At 42.8% G+C, this 22,041-nt stretch overlaps 1 protein-coding gene and 1 long non-coding RNA gene across 7 annotated transcripts in view; one reads left to right on the top strand and one right to left on the bottom strand.

Moving 5' to 3' along the window:
* The window catches only part of WDR45B (WD repeat domain 45B), an 830,957-nt gene that overhangs the window by 688,652 nt on the left and 120,264 nt on the right, over window positions 1-22,041 (bottom strand). The gene's annotated exons all lie outside the window — the stretch shown is intronic.
* LOC144767426 (uncharacterized) lies at window positions 13,037-14,499 on the top strand. Its single transcript, XR_013598198.1, has 4 exons — window positions 13,037-13,089; window positions 13,748-13,871; window positions 13,956-14,021; window positions 14,105-14,499. It is a non-coding gene; the product is annotated as an uncharacterized LOC144767426 (long non-coding RNA).

Raw genomic sequence — 22,041 nt, 5'->3', positions numbered from 1 at the left:
GGCGTACATAAAATGTTGCGTTAAAGATTCAAACTGCATCTTAATCCACCTAAATAAAGTAAGAACCCATAATTAAAAATAAAAGTCACACAAAAACTCTTAATCAGGCGAGGTTGGTGAAATTACATCAGCTTGATTCACCATAAACCCTTTTTTAGCAAATGAAATCAAACGTAATTTCCCGAACCGCCTGTGTACTGCAGCCTCTGTTATTGTGAAATAGTAAATATTTGCTTAGGAGTCAGTCCATGACAGGCCGCCGCGCTTCGGCCTGATGAGAGATCAACATTATCAGAGCGAGGACGGTCCAGGCAGGGCCAGTCCTCTTTTCATATCTAACGCCTCTAAGATATAGCACCCGCGCTTAGATGCTAGCTGACAATTGTTCACGGGCGTTGAACAAACATGCTCTGTTGTGCATATTCCGCAGCTGTTCGAGCCCCAAGCAAACAATAACACAGGGTAAAATGTGTCAAAGCATCCAGCATTCCCTACCCTTCGCTGGAGTTTGTTCCACTCCACGCGCTGTAGCTCTTGCTTGACACGGACTTTGTGACAGAAGTATTTTTTTCTGCTAAAAATAAATAAATAAACACAAGGTAAATAAATAAAAAAGGTGTCTCTCACACTTCATTCATCGCAAAGAGCTTGTACAATGCGGTAGTCATCACGCGCGACATGGAAATACTCCCCACATAGGATAAAAGTATGTGGATCAAAAGAAAAGTGCGATTTAGTGCATGGGGGAGGGGGCATATTTACAAGGCCGGGAGAGAAAATAAAGAAAAAAAATGAGGCGAGAGTGGAGAAGATAACGAGATAGACGAAAGGAGGGTCCGGCTGGGAGCTGGGAAAGAGGCTAAAAGGGCTGAAAGGGAGGGGAGAATGCACGTAGCACATTCCAATGAAGTCTGGTGGGGGGCGGGGGTGGGGAGCAGGCATATGGTGTTTGAGTGAGCAGCCTTTGATGTGCGAGTGAGTGGGAGGGAACAGCAGGGGGCGGAGAAGCAGATTGCCTTCAAGGCAGGAGGCAGGCAGAAGGCTCGGGCAAGCTCGTGCATGAGAGCACATGCACTCGTGAAAAACCTCTTTTTTGGGCTCATGGTGAAACTCTTGGTTTCACTGCTATAGACTCGTCCTATTCCATTCCTGCGTTATGGAAATAGGCCGAGACCTAAAAAGGATACAGCAAGTGAGAACATCAACTTACTCCTTAAACCACACAGATCATCTCATCATGAACAAAGAGACTTGTTATCAGTGAACATCACAGCCATTCCTATACCTGAGGGTATAGCTTGGGACAGAACTGACTATGACATTTTTGGCCCTGCGGAGCTGTTGAAGATTCCACACCAGTTCTAGATTTCCTTGAATGACTTTGTTTCATCTAGTACCTTTTCTGATGATTGGGACTTCGAGACTGTTAATAATATGATGTCAGACTTAGAAAAGTCTGCTGTTTTTACAAATCATGAATACTTAGAAGGTTCATCAGATTATGAACAAATGTATTGTTATAATCATTATGGTCACCATTTCTTGCACAAATCTGCAAATCCTAGAAATGTATTAATGTATAACCAATGGGGATATTGTCCAACGCCACCAAAGGGTAGCTCAAATACATTTGCAAGAAGATTTCCGTACTTTTCAGGGTTCAATGTATCCAATGTTGAATCATTTTACTTTAGAAATGTTAACAAGACAGGATTGAAAAGTATGTTGACCAATACAAAACAAATTTATTCTGCAACCTTTTATGCTCAATTGTCTAAACTAGGTTTTGACTTTTGGAAAGACAAAATTGACACTAAAACTGTCTGGGGCACAAAAGATTGGCAGGTACAGGGGATAGAAGCTATGTTTAGAGCCTGTCTCATCCCTGAGCAAATTATGTTTTTGAATGACACTGTCCAACAGACGTCTTGTCTTGGGTTAGCCAAGATAAAGGACCTGAACAATCCAATCCGTCCATACCTACACCTACACCTGCTAGTGATAACACTTCAGAGGGGGAGGTAGACATACATACTATTGTGCATCACAACAGAACAGATCCAGATTGGAAAAAATAGTTAATCTGGCCCACAGACACAAACATCTGTCAAGATAGATTCCTAAATAAGACACAGGGTTTCACATTCACTAGGCCAGATACAAGATATGTCCAGAGACAGCATCCTGGAATAGTAACAACATACAGTGTAGGGAAACTGTGCCTTGATTGGCTACATAGCCCTACACTTAAGGATGTTAAACAACACTTGTCTTTACTTAAAGATGGCGCTGGTCTTAGAGAATTCTTACTAGGACCAAGAACACCGCAACATAAACGTTTTATATATGCCTGTATCTATGCTGCTTAAAATGAAGCATGGAAGATTACGCAAGCAGAGACTGCAGAACGAATACGAGAAATTGATTGTATTAATTTAGAGAAAATTCTCTCTATAGTTGACAATGGGTTAACGAATCTGTCGTCCAGGATATATTCTTTGGACAGCATAGTATCTTCTGGCATAGACATCATGGAACAGGACTTGGTCATGTTGCAACATGGTCAGTCGCAATTACGTTCTATCATGCTATTAGGCTGGACGTTGCAAAACCTACGTTCAGGCTATGTGCCTTGGCGTTTAATCAATACTACGTCACTGTTTTCAGAATTCAATCTCACTGATAAACAGATCAAATTAGCAGAAAGGGGAGCAGACTATACGATGCTGAGCATTGAAAAACTGGAAAGATTGCCATTTACAGTTGCTGAAAAGCCAGCCACTGAATGGATTATACATGGAACAATCACTGCCCATTACAAATGTTTTGTTTTTTTTGTTTGTTTTTTATTTCTATTTATTATTTTTTCAGGTTACAAAACAATACAACTTCATCTTCCATCCTAGTACGGCACTCTTTAGGTTCTTCATTACCATAAGTACATTGCGTATTTCAATTTCCACATAACATTTTCTGCACATCATCTCTGTGATTACAACTTATCTACATGGGTGCAGGGTGAACCGCCCTTAAGCGACATATACATTATTCCTCCACAATACGATAGTCTAGTGAGCGCAACACCTTCTTGCTCCCGCTACAGTAATCCAAAAATATCGCATAGCACGACCGCATTCACCGTCCCCCAAGCCGCAAGGTTTACACTTTCTTACAGTCTCCAAGTCTTCTTCACACCGCAGTCCCCACGGGGCCACACCCAGCTCCCCCGCCATGCAACACACTCTGCCTGTTACAATTTTCCATTTTCAGTATTGCCTAAAACATATACCAGCAGGCACATATGAAAGTTTGGGTAAAGAATACATCAAGACATCCTGGGAATTACCGTACACACACAGATGTTGGAGTGGGGGAAGAGAAGTGTTTCTTAGTGGTAAAAATTGTGAAAACGCACTAAGCGGTTCTCTCCATTGTCAGGGTATTAATTTGCCAGGGGCCTGCGATGGTTCCTCTACCAATTTATCCTGCCACCTGCAAGGTCACCAGCTGCGGTGATTGATCCAATTTTTGGACAACTTTCCACTGGTAGTTACCTCATGTTGAACGATCACAGCTGCTGTGGCATGTTGCCAGGTTTACCCTATCTCGTAACTGTGTCAGCCAGGGTCACTTGCTGTATGCAAGTATTGTTTCCAAAGACCAAGTCAGACAGGGAGTCGCCATTAGTCGCCATTATGGCCTTCACTGAACATCTCTTCTATACGAATTGATACTTTTAGCAGAATGAAAGCCATTATTTTGCAAAACACTGTGCCACTGACCTCGGCCAAAGAGACCTATGATCAGCAAGTCGCAAGGACTTCTGCCGAGATACATGCCCTCTTAACTACAAAGTGCCCTATAAATTTCTCAGAAATGTTAAGTCGTATCTTAAACATGTCTGATACAAGCAGTATTGTACATGTATTTAAGACCATATTTACTGGACTGTTAGCACCTTTTGAAGCAGTCCTAGGAATATTTCCAAACTTCGTGCACTCAGTGTTTAGCGGACTGCCTCTCATTTTGGGACTCGCTGCAGGGATACTATTTTTGCTCCTACTGCTGCGATATGGCAAGCCAATTCACCAGCGACACCCAGTTCTCCATGAAGACAACTCTACTGGCGATGAAGTGTCGTGAGCGCATCGCCCACATTTTGGGACTACCTCGTCTAAGAGAATTGAACACCACATGGTTTATATCATTCAGACCAATTTGGCAAGATTGCATCGTACCTGTTCTACGCTGCCTGCTATGTGGAAAAGAATGCGTGTTAGACTTATGTCTCACACTCCCATCAGTCATGCCAACGGATGTTGATACTTTGCTTGAACCAGTAACGGCCCATGCACTGTGTTGTCCCCAGCAGCTACCAATTCGGATGACGGCATTCAATGAGATCTCACAGACGCAAAATGCTGACGGTGAGGAACGAGAGGAAACAGGCACACAGGTATCATCCACTATGAACATTGCTAATGCGACCAATGCTGACGGCGATGCTTCACATCTCTGTGCGGTTAATCTTCTAAACGAGGTAACCCAACTTTCACCTACAATGGTAGAAGACTTTTTACAGACTTAGAAGATTTTATGTTTTCTCCAAAATACAACACTAACTTTTGATTTGGCACACAGTGTTCTGAGAGACTTTGAATTCGGCCTTCATTTTTCAAAACAAAGTTCTTACTTTGGGGCTCTTTTTCCTATGATTAATTTTTTTTTTCCAAATTTGTATTTTTACCCTTTTGGCACAAATTAATCTGCTTAAAGTAGAACTATTCATAGAGAACAAGAATTCTTTGAAAACTTCCAGAAGACAATATTTGACCTTGTCTACATACTCAGACAGTTTTATGTAATCTGACATGAAATGGTTTCGGCTCTTTTTTATTCTGTATTAATGAGCCATTTCATAAATGTATACTTTCGTGATTCATTCAGACAGCATTTACAAATGTCAATTATATGCTTAGAATGAACCATTGCTTTTGATACGTACAGCACTTACAGCATTTACAAATGTCAATTATATGCTTAGAATGAACCATTGCTTTTGATACGTACAGCACCAATGCTCTTTTGTGTACAACCAGTACCATTGCATTTTTATGTGTTTTGGGTGGGTTATAACACCTTATGTTTAGATATGTTTAACTTGTATAGAACTTTGTAATGTCGTACATAAGAAAGTGGAGTGGGTGTTGTATGGCGTTTTAGATTCCAAATTCATTTTCCCGATTCATGCCTTTATATAGGTACAATCCATGTTGCCTTCATATAGGCATAGAAATCAAGCCTTACTTAGGCATAGCCCATGCTACCCAAATACAGGCATGGCTAATTCCATCCGATCACCAAACGTCACAACGATTTCTTGGAAAAAAACTGCTTAAGACGTTAGGGACTTCCCCTTGCTTGAATATTGATTTCTCCATGAACTCAGTTACTTTACAATGAACAACTATTCCCTAGGGGTTCATTCATGACGTTCATTTGCCCGACTTTACGTCAATACAGGCATTCCTAAACACCTTCAAGGTATAAATATACCTTCACTTGCTATAGCAAACTACGGTGGTTCGGTGCAGTTCGACAACCTACTTGCCCGACGCAGCTCGCTACAGCAAGTGCCGAAGGAAGCCAACTCTCCACGCTGACGCACTGATCAGGAAGCTGCCCTCCTCTGCCGAGAACTCCAGCTCCAGTGTTTCTGACTCCCCTTGCGGGGTGTTGCGAGTCCCGAGACAGAGATACCAGACCTCCTTCATTCTAAGGTAAAGAGCTGATTAGAACCTAGAGAAACCTTTGGCAATTCTTGGCAAGAACTAAAACTTATGCTAAACAATACTTACTTCTTCCCTCGTACTAGACCTAGGTTAGGTACATTGGGGTAGGCGTATTTTAAAAGCACCAGTTGAGTATTTTAGCCTGTGTTATTTATGTATGTATTTTTATATGGCTTAGAAACCATACAACGCTATAACAGTATTATTTTATAATACTATTCTCGCTGTACGCATTATACTTTGCATTCTGTCTAACAATTGTAGCAGTTCACTTCTCTTGCATGAGAAAGAAGACTGTTCAATAAACCCTTTTATTGAAACGCCTGTCTCTCTATTTCTGTGCACCCTCTGAAGAAACGAAGCATGCACGATTGACTAGGTGAAATACTTATCTATTGTTTCCACGACTCTGAAGATATTTTTCAGTCCTAGGGAAACAAAGTTGTCATAATTATGCAGTTGTCAGAAACTAATCCCTTCTTGTGTATTCAAGAAAGTTTCTAGTGACCTCTGAGCTAGCTGGCACTCACAATTAAGTTTAGTATATTCGATAGAGACCTACTGACCTAAGTCCTACATCATATCTATAGGATATATTATTCCAATGCGCAGAGCCTATTGGGAATATAGGAACTACACTACACTATGACATTGCAAATATTTTTTGCGAACCCTGCTGGTGTATTGTTCAGAATATTCTCTGTTGGATGCGGCTTTTCGTGATAGCGTGATTACAGATGCCGGCGCAAAGGCCTAGGCATGCGTGGCGTTCAATGGCCTGTTGCTCGAGTCCAAGGTGTGTGAATGTCTGTGAAACACTAAACTTGCCTGAAAGCGCCCAAATTAAACTTGTGATTTCCTGTTCTGCGGTTGCTCAGATCACTTGCACAAGTTACCTGTGGGGTCGTATCATGTACATGTGAGAGTTCTGGCACGTCCCGGCTGTGTGCATGCTTGTATGGAACTGCACTTTCTAAAGCGCTTACAGTTAACTAGAGTTTCTCTGAGTAAAACGTCAGACCTGCAAACTTGGAGATGAATCTCATTGTTTAGGAGGAGGTGGGGCACAATGGAGCAGGTCTGTGGAAAGGGTGGCATCTTGCATCAATTACTTTTAAGAGGCGTGGTGTCATGGGGGCAGGTCTCCGTGCGAGTATTCCACCCTCTCCCCCAAACAAAGATTTTGAGGCAGTCACTAATACACCAATACTCTGGCGTCAGCCATTCTTTGGTTGATTCGGTCTAGCATCAGCAATGAGTTGGAAGGTACCAACACACAAATGGCTAGTTTATTAAGAGAATGAGCCATTATGACCTTTATCTCCGCACACAGTAGTCCTGAACTAATGGGTATTCGCATATGAATAATACATATGTAATGTGTAACAACTCTGATAGGTAGGTCTATGTTTAACTATGGTAATGTGATTTTGGGACCAATATCAGTTGAGATAAATGGGCCTTTGCGATGTCTATATTAACAACTGCCCACGTATGAACATAGTTCTACACGTTTTTTTGTCGTGGGTTCAGATTGGTTCAAAAGAATGTCAATTTTCTATGCATCATGCTGTCATCTATTCATGTGATATGAAATGTTGGTACTTAAAATTATTATTACATTCTGACACTAGATGATTCCATCAAAATATATCCCCACACTGGCCCACCTTTCTAACACTAGTACGCATCTTTTAAGGCATTCCTCTAGTGCTGCATATCTCCATTCTCTCTGGAGCCCTGTGCTTTTTCAATTGCCTTGTGCTGTCCCTGCCGCCCGGTCACCTACGGGACTACGCATACTGTCGTCCTCGCGGACGCCTTTCACTCTTTATAACGGAGCTTTCCACTCAGATCCGGTTCCCCGCTCTGAGGTGAAACCACCGTCCGAGGTAAGCAACATTATTGTTGTCTTGGAATCCGTTTGTAGCCGCATATTGAGACCCAGGGCAAGTCCTATTAGGATGACACTCTTGACTTCACTGGTAATTAACTATGCCGTGTGATGTTTTTCCCCGTGGGCCCCATCACTGAGGTGTCTGCTGCGGTTTATAGTGCGGATCGCTGCCACAGTGTTTACTCGTCCACTTCTTTGACTTAAGCAACTCTCTGGTATGCTCGCCGATTTTCCAACATATGTGTGATTAATTCCCTACATCCCTGCCTCTTCTTTAAGCGTTCCGATCTCATTCTCGTTTACAAATGCCATGTTAATGTTGTTTAATGCTTGGTTGCATAACCATTTTGACCTATGTACCGTTGTGAGATTATCGCTTTGCGATCTCAGGTTTCTTTGAAACCACGGCCGTGGGGGTTCATGTAATGACTTAAAGACATTGCACTGGCACTGTGCCTTTTCACAGTCGGCCATGCCCAGTGACTTTTTTTCCAGTACACATTGCCAGTATATACTAAATGCGATAGCTCTTTGTTGTTGGGAGTACACTAAATTAGTACATCTTCTGCCTAGGTACTCCGACAGGATTCCCTGTCATGTATTTTTGTCATACAACTACGACAATAATAACAGACACGTGTCTCTCCCCTTAGATTTTTGGGATTTGTTCCCCCTACTGTGAGCTGAACTCGCCACAGTTCCTTTCCTCCTTCAATGTGACTCTGATTGTCTTGAGTCTGCGGGTGGACATTGATCAACCACTCTTTCATCTTAGTAGTACGTTACTCATTTATTGGTACTCCTTATGACTATGATTCTCCTAGTCACAAACCCTCCTCATGGATGTCTTTCCCTCCTTAGGAGCGCAATCGAAGCCCTACTTTCCCAGTGAATATGGCGGATTGGTCCTCCATTTTCCCTATAAATGTAGGTATCCCTACCTCTCTTCCTCTTCAGTAGCACACACATATTTGTAAATATTCCCCTCACACACCGTTTATCATCCACAGGTGCTCACACAGTCCTGATGAAGACCCCACCGCAAGGACCACAACTATCCTGAATCTAGGGGTCGAAACGTCGAATACACTCCAATATACAAACTCTAGGGACACAGTGTATAATCAATTTTTGGTTCCATTTGAGTTATGTATTTTATTGGGAACAGTTTTATTTTTCATGGGAATGTACATAGAAATTTATATTGATGTACCTATGTCACCCTTGCCTTTCCATGTCCCCCCTTTCCCACACTTGAACACTCGTTTTTCCATTCCTTCCTTTCTTGATCACCAGGAGCACTGTGAATATTATTGCACCTTTGTCTAATTATGCAGATACAGATGCATATCAGTGGAATACTATGAATTGTTGTGTTCCAGATAGTGTTTGATAATACAAATTTGAATGGTGGGTATTAACCATATGTTGTCCTTTTTTCTTTGTGCTACTATGATTTTTGTTTAGATTTATTGCTCTACTACCAAGACCACATTTTTTGTAACTGCAATTAACTGACCCTGGTCAGGTAGTATATTTGGGTCTAACCCCGTTATACATAACACTCTCAGAGCAAGTGCATACTTGCGAGGGTTTTTTGTCCTTCCAGAACCTTTTGGTCTTATTATGTCAGAGAGGGAAACACTGTCCTATACCGAAGAGTATATCAATAGCCTTGTACAAAGTGAATCCACATCCACCTTTCTATCATCCAGCACCCCCAACATAGACTTTTCTCTCAACGAGAAAATCAACAAACTAGAACGGCTTGAAAAAAAGTTGATACGTACCAGATTACATGGTCACCTACTGACGAAATATCTTCAGGAAAACATAATCCCATCAGGTCTACAGGTGCGCAACAAACCTGCAATCTTCGTAGATCATCCCAAGGTTAAAGAGGGCTTTAGCTATGTAGCCAATAACTGTTCTCGCCATTGGATGGTGTTGGGTATTGAGACAGCACTAGAGCAGGTTTCTAAATTGATGAAAGAGATTGAAGAATTGCGTTTGGAAATAAGCGGGGACTCCGCATCGACAAACGCCAAAGACCTTCTTGAGAAGTTGGACAAAACCATTAAGGATTTTGAAACCATTACCCAGACAAAAAAACTTGACAAATTAGCCAAAGACGTTTATTTTTATGATAAAAAAGCAACTTACCCGTACCTCCACGAGGATTAATACAAACAAGACACCTAAGGCCGTTTCTCCAACAGAGGAAGGGGAGGCTACAGGGGATACAGACGTCCGACTACTTTCTCTGATTCCTCGTGCAGTACTGGAAGTGATAACAAGCAGGCGGGACCCAACACTGGATACCAACAACAGGAACCATGGTACCAACCTCAAGGACAATACCATCAAGGGTTTCCTTTTTTAGAAGATACCCAGTGGAGACCATCCAGGGGCAGAGGGCACACTTGGAACAGAGCACTGAGGCGCGGACAGACTCAGCAGACATGGGATATGGCTCAATTTCGAGGAGAGAACACGAAACAAGTCCGCTTCCAGGCAGAGAACCACGGGCAGATAAGCACCAGACGGAAAACATACAGGTGGTAGCCCCTAAACAGAGTCCCGTCATCAATCTTTCCAACCACTCATTGACTGATGATGAAGTTAAAGTGTTATCCAAAGGACTATCATTCGTTCCTACCTCTTTTCCCAACCGGTTCAATGTGAAAGCTGAACTCCATAGATTTTTCCGTAAGGTGCGCCTTCGACACTTCTACAGGGATTTCCCCTCTCAACTACCTACATCTACCACAGGCCTGAGACCACCATCCACATATATGCCACCGAGCCACATGATGTCACACAAAATCTTGACATTTGAAAGTGTTGTTGCAAGGGACATTATGAAAGCCTGCCTAACCAAATCCTATGTCATACAGAACATTTCCAAAGGAGTAAGAACAGCCCTCCATGCACTTAAGGATAACAAAACAATCGTGATTGAACCTGCCGACAAGGGGGGCGCCATCGTCATTCAAAATACCAGCGACTACAAGGATGAGATATATTCCCAGTTGAATGACGGTGTGAGCTATATATCTGTCCCAAGATATCCCACGAAGGACATCAGGAGACTCATACACACCGTAACCACGGAGGGAAGAGATGCTGGGTTCCTATCTGAGCACGAGTATAACTACCTTAACAACACTCAACCACGCACCCCTACGATCTACACACTACCGAAGGTGCACAAGAGTTTGGTGAAACCACCGGGGAGACCTATTATTTCTGGTTGTGGCTCCCTACTTGAGCCTTTATGCAAGTACGTGGATTTTTTCCTTAAACTTCTTGCAGAAGGAACCACCACCTATCTCCGGGATACAATGGAAGTGATTAACATGGTAGATGGTTTAGAATTCAATCCAGACACCCAAATACTGGCAACCCTTGACATTAAATCATTGTATACAAGTATCCCACAAAGACATGCTCTTGAGATCATCGGTGAAGCCTTGGAGAGACGACCGCAACCCTCCTATGTACCCACTGACTTCATAGTGAAACTGATTGAAGTTGCCATGATGCACAACTTTTTTATCTTCCAAAACAATTACCATATTCAAACCAAAGGCGTGGCAATGGGGGCAGCCTTTGCCCCAGATTTAGCCATAATGTACATGAGCAGTTTTGAGGAACAATATGTCCTATCGGACAGGAAACCCTACAAACTTAACATCAGTAAGTGGCGCAGGTACATTGATGATATTCTGCTTGTCTGGTCAGGTGACGAAGAGGGTTTAAAGGATTTTTTCGAATGGTTAAACACTTGTTCAGAGGACATCAAGTTCACAATAACTTGGGACAGAAACACCATCGACTTCCTTGACATCTCTATAAAGGCATTTGAGGGTTGCCTACATACCACATTATATAGGAAACCGGCAGAAAGAAATTCCCTACTGGGGTATACGAGCCATCATAATAGAAGCTTAAGAGACAACCTGCCACTCTGGCAATTTCTTCGCATCCAAAGGAACTGTTTGTGGAAAGATGACTACTTCAGGGAATCTGATGATCTGATTACCCGTCTGCTTGAGAGAGGATACCCCAAGAGGCTTGTCACCCGTGCCAGGAAAAGAGCATGTCACCAAAACCGTGAGACACTACTATCACCCAAGACGTCAAGACAAAATGACAAGAGAATGATTTGTGTCACCACTTTTTGTACACACAGTAACATCTTCAAGAAAATCATCATTGGTCATTGGAAACTTATATCCGATGAACTCGGATTTTCTGAACCACCCATGCATGCTTTCAAAAAGCAAAAAGCGTACGGGATCATGTGGTACACTCCCTCCTTGAATGCCCACCGAATCCCACGATACCATCGATGTGGAACCTTCCAGATGTAACAGGACATTTCAAGTGCTCACATTGTAAGGCATGTAAAATGACAATAGAGACTAAGAAATTCTCGTACAGGAACCATGATATTGAAATAAAAACCCACAGTAACTGCAATACTAAGAGTGTCATCTATGCCATCATATGCCCGTGTGATTTACTCTACGTAGGGCAGACACAGCAGATGGTTAAAACCAGAATCCTCCAGCATTGCAGCCGTATCCGATGTAACACCCCAGGAGCCCCACTGGTGGAACATTTTACACAACATTCCCATACCCCTGAATCTATGAAATGGGTTGTCTTGGAGAAAGTCTCACTGGGACCAAGAGGCGGAGACATAGGCTCACTTCTGAACATTAGAGAATGTAAAATGATGTCAACAATGGACTTAATTAGTTAGAAGGTACCAACACACAAATGGCTAGTTTATTAAGAGAATGAGCCATTATGACCTTTATCTCCGCACACAGTAGTCCTGAACTAATGGGTATTCGCATATGAATAATACATATGTAATGTGTAACAACTCTGATAGGTATGTCTATGTTTAACTATGGTAATGTGATTTTGGGACCAATATCAGTTGAGATAAATGGGCTTTTGCGATGTCTATATTAACAACTGCCCACGTATGAACATAGTTCTACACGTTTTTTTGTCGTGGGTTCAGATTGGTTCAAAAGAATGTCAATTTTCTATGCATCATGCTGTCATCTATTCATGTGATATGAAATGTTGGTACTTAAAATTATTATTACATTCTGACACTAGATGATTCCATCAGAATATACCCCCACACTGGCCCACCTTTCTAACACTAGTACGCATCTTTTAAGGCATTCCTCTAGTGCTGCATATCTCCATTCTCTCTGGAGCCCTGTGCTTTTTCAATTGCCTTGTGCTGTCCCTGCCGCCCGGTCACCTACGTGACTACGCATACTGTCGTCCTCGCGGACGCCTTTCACTCTTTATAACGGAGCTTTCCACTCAGATCCGGTTCCCCGCTCTGAGGTGAAACCACCGTCCGAGGTAAGCAACATTATTGATGTCTTGGAATCCGTTTGTAGCCGCATATTGAGACCCAGGGCAAGTCCTATTAGGCTGACACTCTTGACTTCACTGGTAATTAAATATGCTGTGTGATGTTTTTCCCCGTGGGCCCCATCACTGAGGTGTCTGCTGCGGTGTATAGTGCGGATCGCTGCCACAGTGTTTACTCGTCCACTTCTTTGACTTAAGCAACTCTCTGGTATGCTCGCCGATTTTCCAACGTATGTGTGATTAATTCCCTGCATCCCTGCCTCTTCTTTAAGCGTTCCGATCTCATTCTCGTTTACAAATGCCATGTTAATGTCGTTTAATGCTTGGTTGCATAACCATTTTGACGTATGTACCGTTGTGAGATTATCGCTTTGCGATCTCAGGTTTCTTTGAAACCACGGCCGTGGGGGTTCATGTAATGACTTAAAGACATTGCACTGGCACTGTGCCTTTTCACAGTCGGCCATGCCCAGTGACAGTTTTTTCCAGTACACATTGCCAGTATATACTAAATGCGATAGCCCTTTGTTGTCGGGAGTACACTAATTAGTACATCTTCTGCCTAGGTACTCCGACAGGATTCACGGTCATGTATTTTTGTCATACAACTACGACAATAATAACAGACACTTCTCTCTCCCCTTAGATTTTTTGAATTTGTTCCCCCTACTGTGAGCTGAACTCGCCACAGTTCCTTTCCTCCTTGAATGTGACTCTGATTGTCTCGAGTCTGCCGGTGGACATTGATCAACCACTCTTTCATCTTAGTAGTAAGTTACTCATTCATTGGTACTCCTTATGACTATGATTCTCCTAGTCAAATACCCTCCTCATGGATGTCTTTCCCTCCTTAGGAGCTCAATCGAATCCCTACTTTCCCAGTGAATATGGCGGATTGGTCCTCCATTTTCCCTTTAAATGTAGGTATCCCTACCTCTCTTCCTCTTCAGTAGCACACACATACTTGTAAATATTCCCCTCACACACCGTTTGTCATCCACAGGTGCTCACACAGTCCTGAAGAAGACCCCACCGCAAGGACCACAACTATCCTGAATCTAGGGGTCGAAATGTCGACTACACTCCAATATACAAACTCTAGGGACACAGTGTATAATCAATTTTTGGTTCCATTTGAGTTATGTATTTTATTGGGAACAGTTTTATTTTTCATGGGAATGTACATAGAAATATATATTGATGTACCTATGTCACACTTGCCTTTCCATGTCCCCCCTTTCCCACACTTGAACACTCGTTTTTCCATTCCTTCCTTTCCTGATCACCAAGAGCACTGTGAATATTATTTCACCTTTGTCTAATTATGCAGATACAGATGCATATCAGTGGAATACTATGAATTGTTGTGTTCCAGATAGTGTTTGATAATACAAATTTGAATGGTGGGTATTAACCACACCTCAACATATGTTGTACTTTTTTCTTTGTGCTACTATGATTTTTGTTTAGATTTATTGCTCTACTACCAAGACCACATTTTTTGTAATAGCATCAGCAATAAGCATTTCAAACCCTAGGAAAAAAAGATCTGGCTTTGCCAGTGCTTGTTTCTCCAATATTTGTGGCACGTAGTCAAATCCCCTTATTCTAAACCTATCCAAAAAGGCGAACCATCCTCCAGATTTCGCTAGGCTCCAGATAAAGCTTGGCGAGCAAGGGCAGTAGCCGAGGCTCTTGTAGGAAAGTACCATGACAAATAGGACAGAAGAGTGTGATAACAGCCAGACAGATGTCTGGCAACCTCTCCTTTAGAAAACTGGTGAAAAGTAAAAACTATTTATTCTATTGCGTTTATAGCTCCCCATATATTGATTTTGTATGGGCCTGCATATTGTGTCAAGATATAATCTTGAGCACAGTAAAAGACATCATTTTTTTGTGCACAAACACATATAGAATGCAGTCTAACCATAGGTTGCCTCATCGAGAGAGGAGAACCATATTGCTAACTAATGGGGACAATGGCGGCTGCTTTTTGTCGTATTTGGTGACACTTTTTAAAAAAAGTTACTTTTATAAACTTGGGATGCTGAGCGCGGCGCCCGCTTTAGGGAAACAGCGCACGGGTTTCATTTTTTTTTTTTAAACATTACATTTGAGCGCGGTTGCCGCTTCAGGGACACTGCGTTCAGTTGTTTTTTTTCAACTTTACTGGTGAGCTCGGTACAATACAATAGGTCTCACTTGTTTCCCCATGGCAGTGACTAACCAGAAGTGGAGAAGGGCAGATCTGAGGGTTGGGTCGAATCCTAATTGGGCAGCCCTCTAATGGCAGGGGTACCCTCAAGAGGAAAGTGAAGATTTCCCCACTCCTTCATGTCTGTTTATGAGGACCTCACAGACACTTGAAAAGTCTATGAGGCAGTTATAGTTGAACACATTAGGGAGAAAGAGCCTTCACAGAATCTATGGACGACATGCACAAACAAATGGATAACATGGATAGAAAGTTAAGTTATTTTGAAATGAGACTGAATCCTTTGCAGTCTAAGGTAGCATGAGTGGAGTCAAAACCAAGGATTGTGGAAAGTGCTATCACCAAGAAGGGCACCTTGGTGGCACAGATCTCCAGGTAAGTTCCACAAAGACGTTAGAATTTTAACATTGTATGCAGGGATTTCCTTTCTCCAACTGAAGGAACACTGGGAGAAATAGCTGAAAAACATGAGTAATATGGGGGACACATTGGCTGGCCTCTGTCTCGCAAACCAGAGGACTTTAAAGTTAAGATGGACACCTTTCTTACTGAGGTTCTTGGTTTAGACCTTCGTGATAGGCCACTACAATTACAGTAGTGAAGTTACCAACAAGGAGAAATGGGGGCCGAGGGTGTAGGGACGTTCTTAACGATAATTCTTTAACCGATTACTACTGTAAAGAAAGAGGGAACCTTCCAGGGGTAAAGACATAGACATACACACAGACCCGCCCCACCATTATATGGTGAAAACATTGCAGGAGGCTCAGCCTGGGTGCTCAAGCACAGGTGATGTACCCAGCGAGACTGAGGGTGGTTGTTGGTAATATAAGGAGTATGTGCTCAGCTACTGAGGGCTGATGAATGCCCAAAAGGGAGTGCTCCAGTGAGGGCTTTTATTTTGCTGTGCATATTATACCGTTGCAGGTTTGGCCATTTTCAAAGTATATAGCCTCCCCCTCTTTACAACTATTTCTACTGGCATCTTTTTACACTTCATAATTATAACTAGATTTGTACACACGATACCGCACGCAAGGAAGGAATACAGAGCATACAGGAATACGTGTGGACGTTTATCCTTGGTATTAAGTATTGTCCTAAAAATGCGAATGAGTGGTATTTTAAAAAACATGAATGCACAGTGTGTGAAAAGTCCTCTATTTCTGGTCTAGGTTTTTTATTTATTTTTTACCAGAAAAGAATATAAGTATTTGATTGAGTTGTGTGTTTCCTTTTGGCACATGCAAAATGGTGTACAAACGCAATGTGACACAGAATGAATGGCTCTTGGCCCTATTTTGTGAGGGTAACCTTCAGCCAATCGTGCATTTTCAACTAATATATAGCTCCATGCATGCTGTGAATTGGAGTTTCGTCTTACCCTCCATACAAACACAGGACAAGCGGTTACTTGCAGTTATAACAAGGTATCAGCAGGTACCGAGCAATAATTGATTTGTCAAAGTGTTAAATTTGCCTGCTCAGATGAGGTGCTATCAGTCACACCAAGGTAGAGACATACTTTATTTGTTAAATTCTTTTTATTACGTTGTTTCCAAACAACATTGAAACAATACACTGCATGAAGCGTAAGAAGGTCTAATGCTATCGCAGGATCACAAACATATACGTAAGCATTTCCTATATCCTAGTTTGACAAGTATGGGCGTATCTCGGTTTTTAACTCATGAATTTTGTCCAGACTTACAGATCTTGGGGCAGATCAGGTCAGTTGGCAGTAATCCCACTATTTCCTCCAGATCTTGCCGTATTTTTTTAGCACAGCCTCTGTTTTTATAAACTGCTTTCTCTGCCACCACACAATAGTCTATTCCTCAAATCCATTCGAATATGAGGGTGTGGCTGTCTGGAATTTCCAATGACGGGCTATGTCTCATTTGTCCCAAGGCAATCAGCATCTTATCTCCCATATTACCAACCCACTTCACTTAAATTTCCAAAAGAACACTCTTCAGTGTGCCATCCACTATCTCTCCAAGAAGCTTACTGATTTGTATCCAGTATATCTGGATGATGGGGCATTCCCATATCATGTGCATGAATGCGCCTGGTGCCAGGCTGCATCTTGTACAGTCAGTGGATTGGGATCTTCCCAATGAGGTAAAGTCTGGTGGGAGAATAATAGACTTCCAGTGCAGCCATCTTCGCATCTCGCCAGTCATGGTCTTCTGATTCACCTATGTCAGTCGTCCATTAGGGTTGGAGCTCTGTTAAGGGTCTGGGCACCAACGACTATTGCTCGGTATTAACTTGAGATGCCCTTGTTTTGAATCTTTAACACTGTCAGCCTGGTCATCAGATATTTTAGATGCCAGGTCGGTTAGGTGCTGAGAGGCAACACATAACCAGAAACTCCTGGTAAGATACTGAATTACCTATGCCCATGACCATGGAGTATTTCTCCATGTGACTTTAGGTCACTTTCAGGAACGGATCAACTAACTAGTTGTAGCTGAGTTGTAGATTTCCACAGCACGAGCCCGACCCATCTACACTGAGCTTTAGAAACCCGCTATCACTTGCACACTTCACTATCTATTGCTGGTCCTGAGGAAGCGCCAAGGATCGTTATGACAGTCTAGGCGCGAAACATGGCGACCTGACCTTTTTAGTTACCAAGGGTACATCATTGCCCATAGGCGTAACACACAACCTTTTGTTTTTTTAGTATGGTAAGGGGACCGCCACAATAAAATATATTTTTCCTTTGGTATCCTTTAGCCATTTTAATCGTTCACACACACCTCACTGTGCACATAGGACCCACTCCACACACCCGCACTCGTATAACGGCTGTTCTCTAAAAAGATCTCAGCTAAAGTGACCCTTCGGGGTACCCATAGGGCAGTGCACCGCCGGCCCAATGAGGAGAAAACGCCCAATGATGAAGCATGACATCCTTCATGGTGTGTGAGGGCAACATGAGGCAAGACTTGTTCTCCCCCCTGCAAAGTGGGTCCTAGACCTAGGTCTATCCTCTCACGCTTTCCTCTCTCCTCTTTCTTCTCTCATCGGTGAGAGGGTGACTTTTCAGCACCCACACCGATAGAACAGTGACCCTCTTTTTTGGTTTGACGGCGAAGAAAGGGTTACACATGTGCATGTGACTTAGCCACAGGCATGAATATACAGTCAAAGATGGGGAATTATGGTTCCCACATACTAGAACAGAACATTTGAGAAAGAGGATGTGCACATTGAGACCTTAGCCTAGACTTGCACAGTTTGAGGCTCATGAATGTTTCAGAACAAATTGCAAACAAAAACAAAAGAAAGAAATTTGCATTAAAGGTCCAAAACAAGGCTTATTCGTGGTGCAGTATGAGAGGCAGAAGAGATGGAGGGAGGAAGTGATTCAAACAATTGGAGCTTACCAGCTGCTAGAGAGTGAGGATGCAGAGAAGGAAAACCTCATTGATAAAAACAAACCACAAGATGACTCAGAAGTAAAGAGTAAGATGGAGGGCACCTTCATAGACTAACTCCTCAGAATAAGATCACCCCCATTTAATGCAGCATCGCCCCCCAAAGCTCAGAAAGTTACCGCAAATTGAGAGGCCAGCACGAACACTCCGGAATCTAGCATACCCCCAAGTTACACTGAGACTATTGCTCCACCACTTGCCCAGACTACAACCCCTACCGAATTGGTCAAATCACCAGCATCTGATAAGACAAGTACATCCGAGTTGAACCCTATGCAGAAAGACACCTCAGGCACTACTGTTGCAGGAAGTAAACTGACCATTTCGACTACACAAATGACCTATCCAGGTAAAGGACAGACTTCCCAGAGACTTAATGCCCCCCTATTAAAAGCGGAGTTTGAAAAAATTGTAAAGTGTAACGCAGGGATGGACTTCTTGGGAAACCTAAGTGAGAGTGAATTACTTTACATGAGTAAGGAAGCTGCAAGGGTGAGGTGCTAGGAGAAAAATGGAGAAAGTGGGAAATGAATGCTAGGTTGATCTAACGCAGAGAAAGAAGTTGCGAAGGAATGTCAGGATGAGGAAAGGTGACAAGGAACTGAAAATGTTAGAACTGAGAGGATTAAAGATCCCTGAATGAAATTGATCAAGAACATCAGGGATTGGAGTGAGGTGGAATAATTTAGGGAATTGAGGTCAGAAAGAGCGAAAGTGAAGCAGAAGAAAAAGCCAGTGAGGAATCAAGAAGGAGAAGTCACAAAGAGTGTGATAAAGGAATTCCCCTTGAGCGAGGTACAGAGAGGACCAATTCCACATATCCCCTGATCGGGAACAGATTTTTCCACTTCATAAATTCTCTTCCCAGAATGAGGGAAAATTCAGACGTATAGTATACTCAGATAGAGTATATAGTGACCATTTTGAAGCCAGAATATAGGAGAGCTGTTGATTTGCTGTCACAGGAACCCCCTGGAGTACAAAACACAAATGAACCCTCGCCATTGGTCAAAACTAAATACGACAGTTATTGCCCACCTGTAGATCATGGTTCTCAAAAAGGAGAGGATTTGGCCTAAGGTTTTCTGAACATCCCAAAAGCTCAAAGAATTTGTACATGGATACTTTGAGGCTAATTCAGGTACATAGGGCACATACCCACCTGGAGTTAACATAGGAGGATTTTTCACCTCTTTTGTGTAAGGGCTGCGACGATTAACAACCTAACTAAACAAGGTGTTCCCTGCTAAGAAAGGAAGCCCGTAGTTTAAATTCTACAGTATGCTAAATATTGCAGTGACATGCTGGATGATAAGTGAAGAGGGCTGGATGAGAAATTCATGGTCACACAATCCCAGTTAGCGCAGAAAAGAGATGTTAGAGGGTTCAAATTGCCACGTCTAGGGCTAGATGTTGACTCCAGTGAAGCAATAAATATGCATGGAGTCTCCATGTCCTGTGATGGAAACACCAGAGAAAAGGGAAGGGTTCAGGGAGGTATGCCAAGAACAACAAACACTTTCAAATTCAACTTCAGACAAACTCATTACCCAGCAGTACAGTGCTATGCAGTGTTCATTCCCAATCATACACCCCAAGGCCTTGGCGAGCTGGAATGAAGAACTTGATGATCCCATTTCAGATGCACATTGGCAATTCTGCGGTGGGCAGCTAGATACTATAAACTGTGTCTAATGAATTTTAAATACTTACACCGCATCTATAGAACTCCTTTACAACTTAAGCGTATAGGTATTCGCCCTGATGCGGACTGTTGGAGATGCAGGTTTCAAAACGCTTCATTCTTACATATGTCCTGGTGCAAACTTTTGGAAAGAGATCTTAAACTCAATCAATTCCATCCTGGGGACCAACATGTCGCCTTCCCCTAAAATGTGCTTATTGGGGTATTTCAAGGAGGCACCCATGGGACCCCGCAGGTTTCTTGCTATGCTCCTGATAGTAGCCAAGCACAGGATTGCGATGCATTGGGCCAAACTAACACCCCCGACATTAAAGCCTGGGTCCTCGACTCCACATTCTGTCAGGAACAACTAAGTATATATTGGGAACTACTACCATTAGTGTCAAGGCCCAAAGACATTTGGGGTCCGTTTCTAGCCTGGTTGGCAGCCCGAAGCCCAAACTACTGCTCGCGATTCTACGCCTAACATTGAGTAACTCCAACCTCCAACTCATGCTCAACCAGATGCTTTGTAATTTGTTCATTGCCATTGTATCATGCTATTCTCTCATTGCTCAATCCCGCTGAACATCACTGTGCAACTCATTTCGGTATACTCATGCTATCTCTGCTGATGTGCGAAGTTGAATTCTCCCCTACACATGTAATCACAGTATGCTGCTTCTGCTTTGGTTGTGTTCTATTTGTTATGTTTTAGACATCATTTTTTCCATGTAACATTAGCACCATATGCTTCAACTTGGACTTGCTATACTTTTACTAAAATGCCAATGAACAAATTAAAAAAAAGAACAACAAGCACTTTAAAGAAGGTTACCCCCTATTACAGTGAAAGGTCTGTCACTGGAAACGGGACTGTCGCTATAAACATGATCCAGAAATAATCGACACCCAAGCAGCAAATTTCGCAATGCAGGGAAAGCATCCCCTGTACCCAGAGCCCTTACGGTGACACCAAAGATCCCAAAACCAGGTTCATCACAGAATCCTATTATGCCTACTCAGATGGAAGGAGGGAATCCCTATTTCCAACCCAGCAACAGAGTTCCACACAACCTATTTACCCTACAGACTGCCAAATTCCCATCATGTTTGAAAGTTCAACTGAATTTGAGCAGGTCCATAGATGTAAAGGGGGAGTAGGAGTGCATGCCTGGTAAAGTCCTGGCTGTGGATCAGAGCAGCCCATATTTAGAAGAACATCCCGTATCTTTTCTGATAGACACACGAACCACTTGTTCAACTGTTAAAACAGCTGTGGTCCAGAACCTACCCCTCTCGAGAAAGGAAGTCAAAGTTGCCAGCATCACAAATCAGCAGCGTACGAATCAGGGTAATGTCCCAGTCCAAAAAGAGTTCTCACAGAGCATCACCATTTGTTTATTGTGTGCTCTGTAAACTCAATTGCATCCACAGAGTGGGCTTGGAAACTCAAGCAGCAGATACTGAGTTTAAATTGCAGGCACCGGACCCCTGCGCATCTGCTGGCAGATCCAGGCTGGCGGAGAGAGTGCCCGAACAACCTGGCAGCATGTACCCTACGGCCTGGGCCCGGAAATCGCCGGCAG

The sequence above is a fragment of the Lissotriton helveticus genome, chromosome 7 (assembly GCF_964261635.1).
Source record: "Lissotriton helveticus chromosome 7, aLisHel1.1, whole genome shotgun sequence".
Classification (NCBI taxonomy): Eukaryota; Metazoa; Chordata; class Amphibia; order Caudata; family Salamandridae; genus Lissotriton; species Lissotriton helveticus.
The sequence above is the reverse complement of the archived record's forward strand: the minus strand, read 5'-3'. Positions and strand labels throughout refer to the sequence as shown.